The sequence below is a fragment of the Thermobia domestica genome, chromosome 17, assembly GCF_964235325.1.
Source record: "Thermobia domestica chromosome 17, izTheDome1.hap1.1, whole genome shotgun sequence".
In the NCBI taxonomy this organism is placed as follows: Eukaryota; Metazoa; Arthropoda; class Insecta; order Zygentoma; family Lepismatidae; genus Thermobia; species Thermobia domestica.
Window position 1 is genome coordinate 116,238,931 of NC_137470.1, and position 12,814 is coordinate 116,251,744.

Consider the following 12,814-nt stretch of genomic DNA (forward strand, 5'->3'; position numbering starts at 1 on the left):
GGATATGCCAGGCATTTGGTGAGGGTGTCGTGACTACGCGGACAGTGCAGCGGTGGTTTAACAAGTTTAAGGACGGTGACGAAGCAATCGAAGACCCACCACGTGCCGGAAGACCAACACTTGCAAACAAGAGATTTTCAGGCTGCAATAAGAGGCATCGTTCACCGGGAACTGTTACCAGCTGGTCAGAGCATCAATGCAACTGGGTACTGTCATCAGTTGAACCGTGTTCAAGAAAAAACTCAAAACTCTAAGTCAGAATTTCTCAATCACAAAGGGGTCCTCCTGTTACAGGAAAACGCTAAGCTCCACATGGCTAGGATGACTCGAGACACCATTCTGTGCCTTGGATGGGAAACTATTACATCCGTCATACTCTCTGGACATTGCACCGTCCGATTATCACCTGTTCCATTCCTTGGACAATCACCTTAGAGCACGAAAGTTCAAATCCCTAGGAGAGGTGTAAAATGCACTTGATACCTTCTTCGCTTCACCGTCTACCAAGTTCTACCATGATTGAATCCATTGCCTTCCAGAACGTTGACAAAAGGTCGTCGATGCTGATGGGGACTATTTGTGATCTTCCAGGTACGTCTTACGTAACACATCGATATTGGAAGGTGGTGGGTGAAAAAGCGACAGAACTTTCTTGGCTACCTTTATAGTTCCTAAACTATCTTTTACTCTGTTTGCTCTGGTACCTGTCAAAAAACAGACGAATGGGGATAGTAGTTGTATCGGACTTCCCATACATATCATAGCATAGTTTGCAAGTCTAAATTCACTTATTTACTTGGCGTAACAGTCTTTTGTTGTCCTGAATCGCTTCAACGCCATCTGTTAGCGACTGACTGAATTATGCCCAGCCTAACTGCAAGCACGTGGTGAGCACGTTATATCGTCCTGTCTCTAAAACACTATAAGGAGCTTTCTATACCTAATGACCGTAACGTCTTTTATTCACGTGATTTCCCAGTTTGTCTCACGACGCAGTGTGAACGCCGAAAATTGAAGTTTAACGCTCTATCCACTAGGCTTCCCTGTATGTCTAAATAGATCGTTGATATAAATTTGTCTGAACTTTAAAAAAAAAAAAAAATAGTTAATGCGAAGAAACTTTACTAATCTTCAATTCTGAACGTAGCATATTTACGTGTATTCTCAATTCGTTTTGTGTTCCCTTTCAAGTGAGTATAGATTATAAATAATAAATGGATTTATTGCGGAGATGTATAAGATCCCCTAGACCAATATCAGATCCATTTTCACATGATAGAAATGTTTCCTATCTCGCGAGAAAACAGCAGCGGTGACAACGAGCTTTTGTTTTCCATCAACACCAATGGAGTATCCCAAGAGGGTGGGGTGAGGTTCTCCCCAATCGGAGCGAACTCTGTCAAAGTTAAACTTCGGTTCATTTCTGCGAAAACAGTTGAAACAATTGTCCGCGTGCACGCGAAAGCAAGAGAAGCGGACTTGTCGGGTAAAATGAGTTTGTCCTGATGGGTACGGCACCCCGGAGACCGAGATAGTTTCGTATTCATATCGATCTGAAAACCTTAGCCATTTCTGCTCCCGCGGGATTCTGGGGAAATTGCCAGAGGAGCAATAAAAATCTGATGGAGAAAAAGAGAGAACAAGAGTAGACCTGCAGACAAGGAACGAGAGAGGGAAAAGAGAAGGAGAGAAGAAGGAAAAGAAGAAAGAGGAGATTATGCTTATATTCATACAGAACACTTCGAAAGTGGAAATACATCGTAGTAAACAAACGAACAACTTACTCTGTGAGACATTTTACCATAACTCTAGACTCTAAAATGTAACAGAAATTATATTTCTCTTTTTCCATCTCAGCTTCAATATATATAATGTATGTAAGTATATGTGATAAAAGAGAAACCCAGAGACTTTTTTTCTATTTAAATTCGAAATCTGCACCATAATACTCCATCACTTAGAAACAGAAAAAAGATTTCCGTTCTTTGGCCCATTCTATTTTCATACTTATTCTCTTGGGTTTATATATATTGTGTTTTAAACTCACGAAAATGAGATTTATCCTTCCACGATGATCTAGCTGGAAATGCTGCTTGAAATTGAAGTACCTTTGAAGAAAAGGTGGGATTACCATCAGCGTTCTCTATGTCTCCATAGGACGGAGTCACGGTAGCTCAGTGGTTCCGTCCTCGCTGGTCTAGTGGCTAGCACGTGCGCCTTTGGTGTATGGAATTCCGGGCTGATTGCCCGTAGGAGAAACTTTGGGATTTTAACTGTCTTCGATGTTAATGTTCGTGTTCCTGCCATTATAGATTAATGGAAGAACAAGTAAAAATGAAATAAAACAGTAAAAGAAAAGATGGTACAGCGCGTACCTCTTGTGTGTGGGGTTCGATCCCCCGCCAAATAAGTTTGTGGTGGACAACATCGTGTCCGTGGGTTTTCACTTTGTACTACCGTTTCCTCCTACATTTTCATTTTAGAAATTCCTCCATCATCTTTCATTTGCCTTAATCATCCGTCTCCCTTGGCCTATAGGGCGTAAAACGTGGGGCGCTAAACTGAAAGATTTCATTTCATTTTTGTCATGGGACAATTTCTAACCAACGAAATGTACACTGAGAAAAATCTGTTATCCGGACAGCGGTATATTGTACAAATACCCGGAATCCATAAGTTTAATACGGAAATCTGGACGGAGCATGCGTTATCCATGTGCTATATGAACTGTCCGCTTAGATGTTACTCATGCAGTTGCAAATATCTGACATCTAACAGTCTTCCGTTTATTACATACATATACGTATGTTAGATATGTGAGCTATATGTTATATACGTCCCGCTGTATGTGAGATCCTAACCACCTATACACAGTTCTTTCTTTCATATGGGAAGTACATATAGATGGAACAACATAACAAAATTTGTGACACACTTTTGGTTGGACGGGTGATAAACATTAAAAAAAAATAAAATAAAAATAACAAGAGAGTTGGGTTTTACATTGTGAAAGCACAGTAGACTTCCAGACAAGTTGTATCTCGAGCCTTTCTATTTCAACTGTGCCCCTGCTGGCGCTGCTGCCGATGTATGTTATCCCGTAGCTCCCTCGAAAGGGGAGGGTCAAGTTGCTGTGGCCGAGATCCTTGAATGGTTGGATGCGGACATGGTTGCCACATTGACGGGATTCGCTATGCACTGTCTTGTTAGACATTCTAAGTAGCTTAAGATTTTCACTCGCCAAAATCAAACGACTGAACGACAAATTGGCAACACAGCCGAGTTCATTCTCTTCTTTCCCCAAAGCAAAGGGAAGGTTTCCTCCGTAAGAGGGCTGCTGGAGGTGGGGCCGAAGTATGTTTCACATATTTTCCGAAGCCACACTTGAAATAGAAAGGCTCTAGTATTTAAACCGGAATCATTACAATTATTAGATTTGTTATTTCCGGTTGCAATTGAAGGATAAAATTGGAGAGAGAACCTGTTCTTCAAACAAGGAATACATAAGAGGAAACAATGTCAAGTCGTATTCAGAGATACGATTAATGTCGTGCTAACAGTCTGACTAGCACATGATGCTAACTTCCATAACCAGAAATATACTGGTTATAATATCCACAATTTATATCGAAAAAAAGTCAGCCACGACCTTTCCCCAAGGTTGTCCAAACACATTAGTAGAAACCAAAGTATAAGACAATTATTCCATACAAACCAAAGTATAAGACATACTTTGCTCTTTTACCCTATTTTTGGGTTACTGTAGTGATCGCACGGAGTCGTGAAGTTTGACCTTGATCTACCAATTCGACACCTAATATAACGCTAGGGTGTGTCCCTATCCATGAAATTTTGACAATGCAGTCTGTCGTGCTGTAAGGAGAACGTTTCCCAAGGGTGTAGCATTGTCAGATTGCCGCTAAACTTTGTTTGTTTATTTTTGTCGTTGTTTTGTTTTATCTTTTTGCTATCATTATTGTACCGTTTAATTCAGATTATTGTTAGTTTTAGTGTTGTAGTTCTTTAAGTGTTGTTTTATGCTACCCGTTCGCCATGTCATCTAAGTTTGGCAACGTTGTTGGTGCACTTCTGTTGCTTAACGTTTCCTCAAATGTCCGTTCGGAACGCACCTGCACGAATCATGCCGAATTCTTCCGATGTATCACATGTGATACAAAGCAGTTTTATGATAGGTGTAAAATCCAAGCTTCATGAGTCCCCGTAGTCATTATATCTACCAACAAAATTGGCAAAAAAATATTTCTAACCAATTCATTCGGGTAATTAAACCACTTAGAAACGATGCGTTTTCTGTCAAATATGTAAAGGACCGGGAAGCGACATGAAATAAACCTACGTACCAAGTTTTAATCAAATTAGCCTGTTTAAAAGAGCTCTACACACAGGAAAAAAAACGTATGTGGCGTACGTAAAAACGTAGGTTACATGCGTAAATCATGTAGTTTCTGGACTTGCTGTGCCACTATATGTAACATCCTGCAAGAAACGTGTAACTGAAACGTAGTTCTCTTATAATACTTTGCGTATAAGTGTTCCATCTATACGTACTTTCTCTACGAAACAAAGAATTGTATATAGGCGATCACGCTGTCGTATATAGATGGACGTGTGTAACATATAACTGACGTATATAACCTACGAATGAGTATGTGATATACGGAAGACTGTTAGATGTCATATATCTTGCAGCGGCATGAGGTAACATCTAAGCGGGAAAAATACAGTACGTATGTAGCATATGGATAACGCATGCTTCGTACAGATTTTCGTAGTAAACTTATGGATTCCGTATATTTGTACAATATACCGCTGTCCAGATAAAAGATTTTTCTCAGTGTAGCTTGGCTCGAATAATGAAAGTGTTCCCATTATTACATTCTTAGTGGATAAGGAAGAAATAACATGATTTTCGGCAAAGTATAATTACTGCCGCCTTGGCAGTTGAGCATATTAAGGGCATTATACTACTGATATGTTGGTTCAATTAGTCAACTACTCGGATAAAAGGGGTGAAGTTTAACAAGTCAAGTAATATTCAGTTGCAGTAACCGAAAGCTCGGTGTCAGTAGCGTACACAGGAATTTATTTCGGGGGTCCAAACTTAATATGAGGGTATTTTATATTAACATTCCTAAAATTGCCCCTGAAATTAGGCTAACTTTACACAAAAATGGAAATTTCGGGAGGGTCTGGACCCCCAGGATCCACCCCCTGCGTACGTCTCTGCTCGGTGTGCTATATATCGACAAAGCAACTCGGTTACTAACAACCGAATTTTGGCTACACTATCCCTCCAAATGTTCTCAGTACAACTTTAGTTTACCTTATATATACATTTCAGTTAACATTGATAATTTTATCTTTATTTTCAAAAAGTAATGAATTTATCTTTCAGACATTCAGTTCTCTTATACTATACTAACGAAACTCTGTTTTTCTTAGATGTTTATTATTATTATTATTATTATTATTATTATTATTATTATTATTATTATTATTATTTAATATTTTTATTTATTTGTTTAGATTCATATAATAACGCAACTGCCTAAATAGTGTTTTCTTCATTAAGATTTCATGTGAAACCATACTCAACTTCCGCAAGGCAAAATAACACAAAACAAACTGTTAACACAATTGTGTTAAATTCTAAATTTCCTTCTCATTATATACTCCACTCATTCCATGTATTGCGTGAGTGTCTATGTATCTCAACGTGGGAGTCTGTAATACCAAAAGCAAACATACAAAAAAAAGTCAGAATTTCACCAAGATATACAGTATATATAGAACGAAAACATGCGTTAAGTTGATGTAAACAACGTTATTCAACATCTACTCAAATGAGCTACAAAGCATGGAAATCAATGCAAATGTTAAAAACATGTGGGTTGCGTTTAATAGAAATTCCAGATGCAAGTCGAAACATGTGTTTTACGAGTATCCAATGAGTTTTAATTTTTAAGGCCGAAAGCAACTGCTCGAAATAGCTCAGTCAACAGTTTGTTTAATACACTGTTATAACAATAGTGACGTGTTTTTTTATTATTATTTGTATTTGTAATGTTATATAAATGCTAGCACATAGCCATACAAAAACGTTACATTTTCTAAAACCCCACGAAATGAGTTACACATTAAAATCCATTTAAGAAAACAAAAAGAAAAGAAAAGAAAAGGAATGAAAGAAAAATGTAAGTTTGAGAAAATTTTTATCATCAACAAAACAGTCTTTATACCATAGAATTAAAAATTCCTATTTTCACATTTAATTTTAACGACGAACAGGAAGCAATTACAATATGAGATACAATAGGACGTCGATAATCCAAACGTCAAAAATCCGAAATGTCAAATATTCAAACGCGGTCCCTAGAAGCGTTTTTACACTTTGTTTCAGCGATAGCGATAAATAAACTTCTGTGAGATCAGTGTTTTTACAAAAGCTCATTCATATGTAATCATTTGTCATACATATTTTTAGTTTTATTTTCCTTTAGGCCTATACAAGTTAAGTTGAAAGTGTGAGTTACACGAACAGTGTAATTTAGTGTACAAGCAGGTTTTTCAGAAACATTAAATGTAAGTAGCATTACGAGCGGTATTGTAATTACTGTATGCATTGTATAACCACTGTATGCCTAAATTGTATATGCCTATATTTTTATGCCTGTATGCCTATATTTTTATGCCTAAATTGCATTTTCTTTGTCATTTTCGAAAATCCGAACAATTTGAAAATCTGAACTACCTGTGGTTTCAATTAGTTCGGATAATCGACGTCCTACTGTATATTGAAAACAGTAAACGAAAAGAGAATATTTCCAGGACTAGAAACACTGTAGAACACCGTTTCTTAAACTCTGGCCCTCGAAATATGTCTCTCTGAATGAAAATCACTATGTTTTTGACTCGGTACCTCTTAAACCACCAGACCGATCTCTACCAAATTTTCAACATAGATGAGATTCGGGGGCCTAGTATCGTTTTTGTCATTTCACTTTGACGATACAACTTAGGGGAGGGGTGATATATAAGAATGATCGAAAATGCCCGATATTAGTGCCGAATCCATAGTGTTGGGTGTGGCTGAGACGAACAGTGACACTTCCGATACCATACTTGTTTTCTTATTTTAACCCAGCGAACCGAGTAATTAACGCTAATACTACTAAATACTTTCAAAAAATTCTGAGATCCTTAAAAGAAAACAGTGCATTGCTTCACACACAGAAAAAAAAAATCAGATCACACGGAAAGACCTGTTAGAAAAAAGTTGCAGAAGTCAGAAATACAGAAGTACAGCTGTGCGGAATTCAAAAAAAAATCTGTGCTCTGAGAAGCAGTATGTTGAATCACGTCTTCGGCTGTAAATTAAATACGTCTCATTCACACATCCATTCAACGCTCAACGCCTTCTGTAATCGAGTTTCCGAACTTTCTGTTGGGTCTTTCAGCTTTTTTTCCCTTTAGAACCCCTCTTTTGATTCTCATATTCCATCACAAGAAGTCCTGCAATTAACCCCCCTCAACCTCTCTTCAAATCTACTGAAATACTTTGAAATTTTTCTCTAAAGCTAGTTTCTATCCTGGACTAAACAAACAAAAAAAAAAAAAAATCAAGCACAAACTTTACTTTCATAAAGTTCTCTTCATCATCAGAGTACTCATCTTTGATATCCTCACGAAACTTTTTTTTTTGCATCAGTGTTGCAAACTTTGTATGTCAATAATATCTCACTTTTATTTTTTTCTTTGATTGGACGAATGAGAAAGTAACCCTCTCAATAGACTGATATTTTATTTCCCCCTGGGGAAAATTTCAAAACTCTTCATAAGGAGATGAATGATGGTTTGCCTCCTTTGATACCGAGAAATGAAGTTCTTCTGACTACAGAACGTTACAAATGGATAACAAAATCTCTTAGTAACATTGAACAGAATGATAAAAGAGTTATATATAATCAAAATTGGCTGACTGCAAGAGAAAAATAAACGTTACACACAAACATACTAAACTTTCACCATAGTGCTTCTTATATAATTACATCATGTAATGTTGCAGTCACTGCAAAATAATTTATTTATGAAACAGGAACAAACACACCTGAGTCGTTTTCGAGAAAACTGCCCGAAAGGAATTTACCTTCAGAAGTAAACAACCCTTCTGATTTTTTTTTTAGAAATATTTCTTATACAGGGTGGACCAGAAGTCAAAGAGGATATATAATCATGAACAACTTTTTTTTATTTATCATTATTTTCCAATGATATTTTACAAACTTAACGACTAAGGATGGAAAATTGTTTACACATACGTGTGAAATATAATGTCAGGTAGATGTCCATCATTATGGACATCACAAATACGAAATATGTGTAGCACATAATTATGAAACATTGATTTAAGAAATACAAACTAAATTGTTACGACCATCTTTGAGAAATTTGAATCTTCATCTTAATTTTCACTTTCCAGTAAACTACCCTTATTTGAATCTCTCCCTGGAGAATCTTATAAAACCTAAAGTCTGAGATTTAGTTCGGATACATTGAACGATATTGCATCTAGGCGTGTGTACGTATAATAGAATAGAATAACCAATAGACAAACAGACGCGCATATATCAAAAACCACTTTTTGACCGCTCAATCCGGTTCGACATATACGTATACGGACCTTCATAGTGCTTCTAGAGACGGTTCGACGTACACGTATACGTCCTATATAGTAGTGACGAAATTATACATATTCTGCTATCTGTTGTTCTTCCACATGAACGAAAACGCATGCCACTCACGAGTAGAATGCAAGTGCTGCTATGTGTTGATTTTCCTTTTTATTACATGAAATTATGTTCAATTTTGTGTCACTATGCGAAAATTGCTGTGATTTAAAATTACCGCCTCTCGCTGCGGCTGCTGGGTATTTAACTCCCGGCTCAAAGGGTTAAGGGAAAGAATTCTCTGAGAATCATATGCCAGGAAATGCAATTATCTTCCTTTACTATCCCATTACATTCAATGCACGAAGTTTGATTTAAATCTATATCGAAAGTGGCTCCAAAAATTAATACATTCAGCAGAGACAAAATTTTTGATACTAACGTTTTTGGCATAGGTAGGGAGCTACGGTTTTGAAGTGTTTATGGCTATTCCTGGCTGGCAGCATAAACAGGGCGGTAGAAAAGAAATCCTTCCTACTGACCGGTTTGGAACATGTTTCTTGGAAGCAATCCAACTCGGACCACAGATCATAATCAGGAGGTTGAAGTCGAGGTTACGAGCCTACTATTCGTCCGATATGACAAATTTTGTATGTTTCTTGGAGTCTCGTTTCAGTTGGATTTGCTCCCTGACCAGGAGGAAATTTTTGATAGAAGACAGACCACATAGCGATATTAACCCATAATTGTATATTCTACAACTGCATTATCTGTAGACATCATCGTAAGAATACAGAACTACCTGCCTGGATGGGGAAAAGGATGGAATCCGAAACGATGCTCTGGAAACAGCGATACTGTGTACAGAAGCATTTTCGTGCAGCTTTCGTAGATATCGCTGGGTAACAACTTTCCGCATCTTACTAAAAATGAACAATAAATTGTAGCGCCTCTTAAATTTATTGTTATAAGGAAGGATAATGCAATCGTTTCACCGAGTTTTGTCATACCACAATTTTTGCGCCACCTTTATGGTATAATAAATGCCCCTCATATATTACTAGTGTTCTAGAAAAATGTGTTATAAATACTACCACTATGTATGTCTTAAATATATTAAATACTAGCGTCAACTATCCGCTTCGCTGGGTTAAAACAAGAAAAAATAATTATAGGTCTATGTTTCGTTAGTCAGTCACTTTTTAGTATTACTCAAATAATTACTATTGCTCTCTGACATCGTTTATTTTCGGTCATTTTTATATATATCCTTCTTTCCCCCTCCTCCAAGTTGAGGGACTGAATTTGTTATTTAAACGGCATCGGAAATGTCACTGTTCATCCCAGAGACCCCTAAAGCTATGGATTCGGCACTAATATCGGTCATTCTCGATCGTTTATATATATATATATATATATATATATATATATATATATATATATATATATATATATACGTCCTCCCCTAAGTTGCACCGTCAAAGTGAAATGATATATACCCCAGGCTCAAAGCTCATCTATGTTGAAAATTTGATCGAGATCGGTTGGGCGGTTCAAGAGTTATTACGACAGAAACATAGTCACTTTCATTTGCATTTATGCTCATTTCGATAGATGTGTTTAAGTCTAATAATAATTACTACGGGCTGCATTCATTTTCATTATTCAGAAAACTTTGAGTTATTAATTGAAGTGGGTAAGTCTACCTCCCATTTCTCATTTAAGCTAATCACGTATCCGAATGGAAAATTCCCAATCAGATATTTTTGAACTTCCACAAGAAACTTCACTTGAGTTAAAGGATAGGGAACTCCACTCTAGGATGCAAAAATAACATTATTAGGAGTCAACACGCTGACCACACATCACACAGCCAACCATAGTCCTTCATCAGTTTTAGCTTCAGGCATTTTATCATACCTTTACTATGCATAAATTTACGCACCAAGAAATTTGACATCATCATGCAAGCCCTCTTACGATGAAAGAAAAAATCATTAAATTTCCACTTAAATGACTGACTTTTGAAATTAATCCTATTCTTTCCACCTCTTCTGAATGTTAACGATACCAACCAGACATTTTTCTCTCTTCTTCCTAAGCGCTTCCTCTGCTTCCAGAAGCATTTTCACCGCCATCAAGTGGTAAACAGAAACGCTCTTTTTGCGATGCATATTAATGTATTTTCGTCGCCAGCCCGAATGTTCCTAACGCATATTTCCTCCTCCTTGCCCAGGCAGCCGACTTGTTCTCCTTTCAAAGTGTCTATGGAATGCAATTACATTCACCACAAATGCCATATTGGTCGCCACGAATCTGCTTATTCAGGTGTCAAAACAAAGTCCAAATGGAAAAGTGGACATTCCATCAAACACCAGCAGATGGCATGTCTCTCTAGGTGTCTGATTTTGGTTTTGCGTAAACCAGAGGAGTCAAGTGTCTAGAGAATGTAAAGCCAAGCACAGATACTGCAGTGTATATTGATTACGTAGACACTGCGATGGAACGCAGAGGAAATTGATATTAAAAGTGTTACTGAGTTTCTGCAAATCTTAGATATATATTGTCTTTCATCTGAAGTAATGTACACTCATGTCCAAAATGATTGTCGCATATCTATAACTGACTTCTTGTAAGAATATAATTTGATAATGATTTTGTAGGATACTCTTAATAATGATACTATGTGTATAATTGGGAAATGTATATTTGTGGTAAATTTTTGAGGAAAGGAATTATAAATACGGAAATTAGAATGAGTAAGACAAAATGTTGCTAACTGGACAAGAAAGTTTTATTTTCGGTTTGTTGTTCTTATTTACTGCTCTTTTAACATGAAATTTGCCACATACATGTCTTTGTCGATTATACACATACTAACATTATAAGAAATACCGGGCGAATTCGTTATCAAATTATATTCCTACAACAACATATTTGTAGACACGCGACAATAATTTTGGACATAAGTGTACGTCATACGCAAGATCTTGGACAGTTAACTATAAAAACAAATGTTTGTTTGTTCGGTATGCACATATACACCGTTGACTTGTCATACTTCAAAGTAATTTTATCAAACCTGGAATAATCTTGAAGAAACTATAGACATTATAGAACTTTTGGGTTTGTATACTAAAAGGGGGAGGTGGCTTCAAAGGGGGTTTACATACATATAGAATTACAATCTGAAAAGAATACTGTGATTGTAAGACCTTAGGGTAGGTAATAAGGGGAGCCGTGTTAAAATAATCGAAATCGACCGCTATTAGTGTTGAATTCATAGTTATTAGAGTCACTGTGATGACTAGTGACCTCTCAATATCGCCTAAATTCAAGTTCAAGCCCCATCGGTAGTGAGTGGGGGCGAAGAGATGTGAAAAACGCTGTCTAAAATATCCAAGATTAATGACGAGTCCATAGGACAGTTTCGGAGTTCCTAAGCTTATTGGTAACAGTCCTGATGACATTTAAAGTCCAAGTTTCGTGAATAACATGCAACTTAGTGGGGCAACGCCCAAGGAATTGCTTGTTGCTTTTTTACTGAATTCTATATTTTTGACAGGGTCAACGCCGAAGGCGTTGCTTCCTCCAATTTATATCATTCAGTTTTTTCTTTTTTTTAAATTCTGACAGGTAGAAAATGCTTGCCGCCGCTCTTATATTTGCTCTGGAAATGAAATTTTCACTTTAGATCCCATAGTTACACCTCCCAGTCTAAATGAGGGACATGATTAATTAAAGTGAACGGCTATGAATTTTTTTCAGTTTTACGTCACACGATTATACCGGCTAGGCAAAAGTAGCTGGCGATGATGAGAAATGAATGCAATGGTGGAATGAATAAAGTGAGAGGAAACGGGAGAACCTTGAGAAAACCCGCGTACACGGTGTTTGTCCATCACAAAGTTCACTTGGCGCGAGCTGGGATTGAACCAGGGACACCACACATCAGAGGTGAGCACTCTGTCACTGAGCAACCACGAAACTGGTTGTGAAAGAATTGGTAGAACGGGAATGTCGGAGAAATCAAGAGAACTCCGAAAAAGCCCACAAGATAAGATGCGGTCCACCTAAAATCATGTAGGGGGCCGCGGTGTTGCAGTGGCAAAGCGTTCACCTCTGGT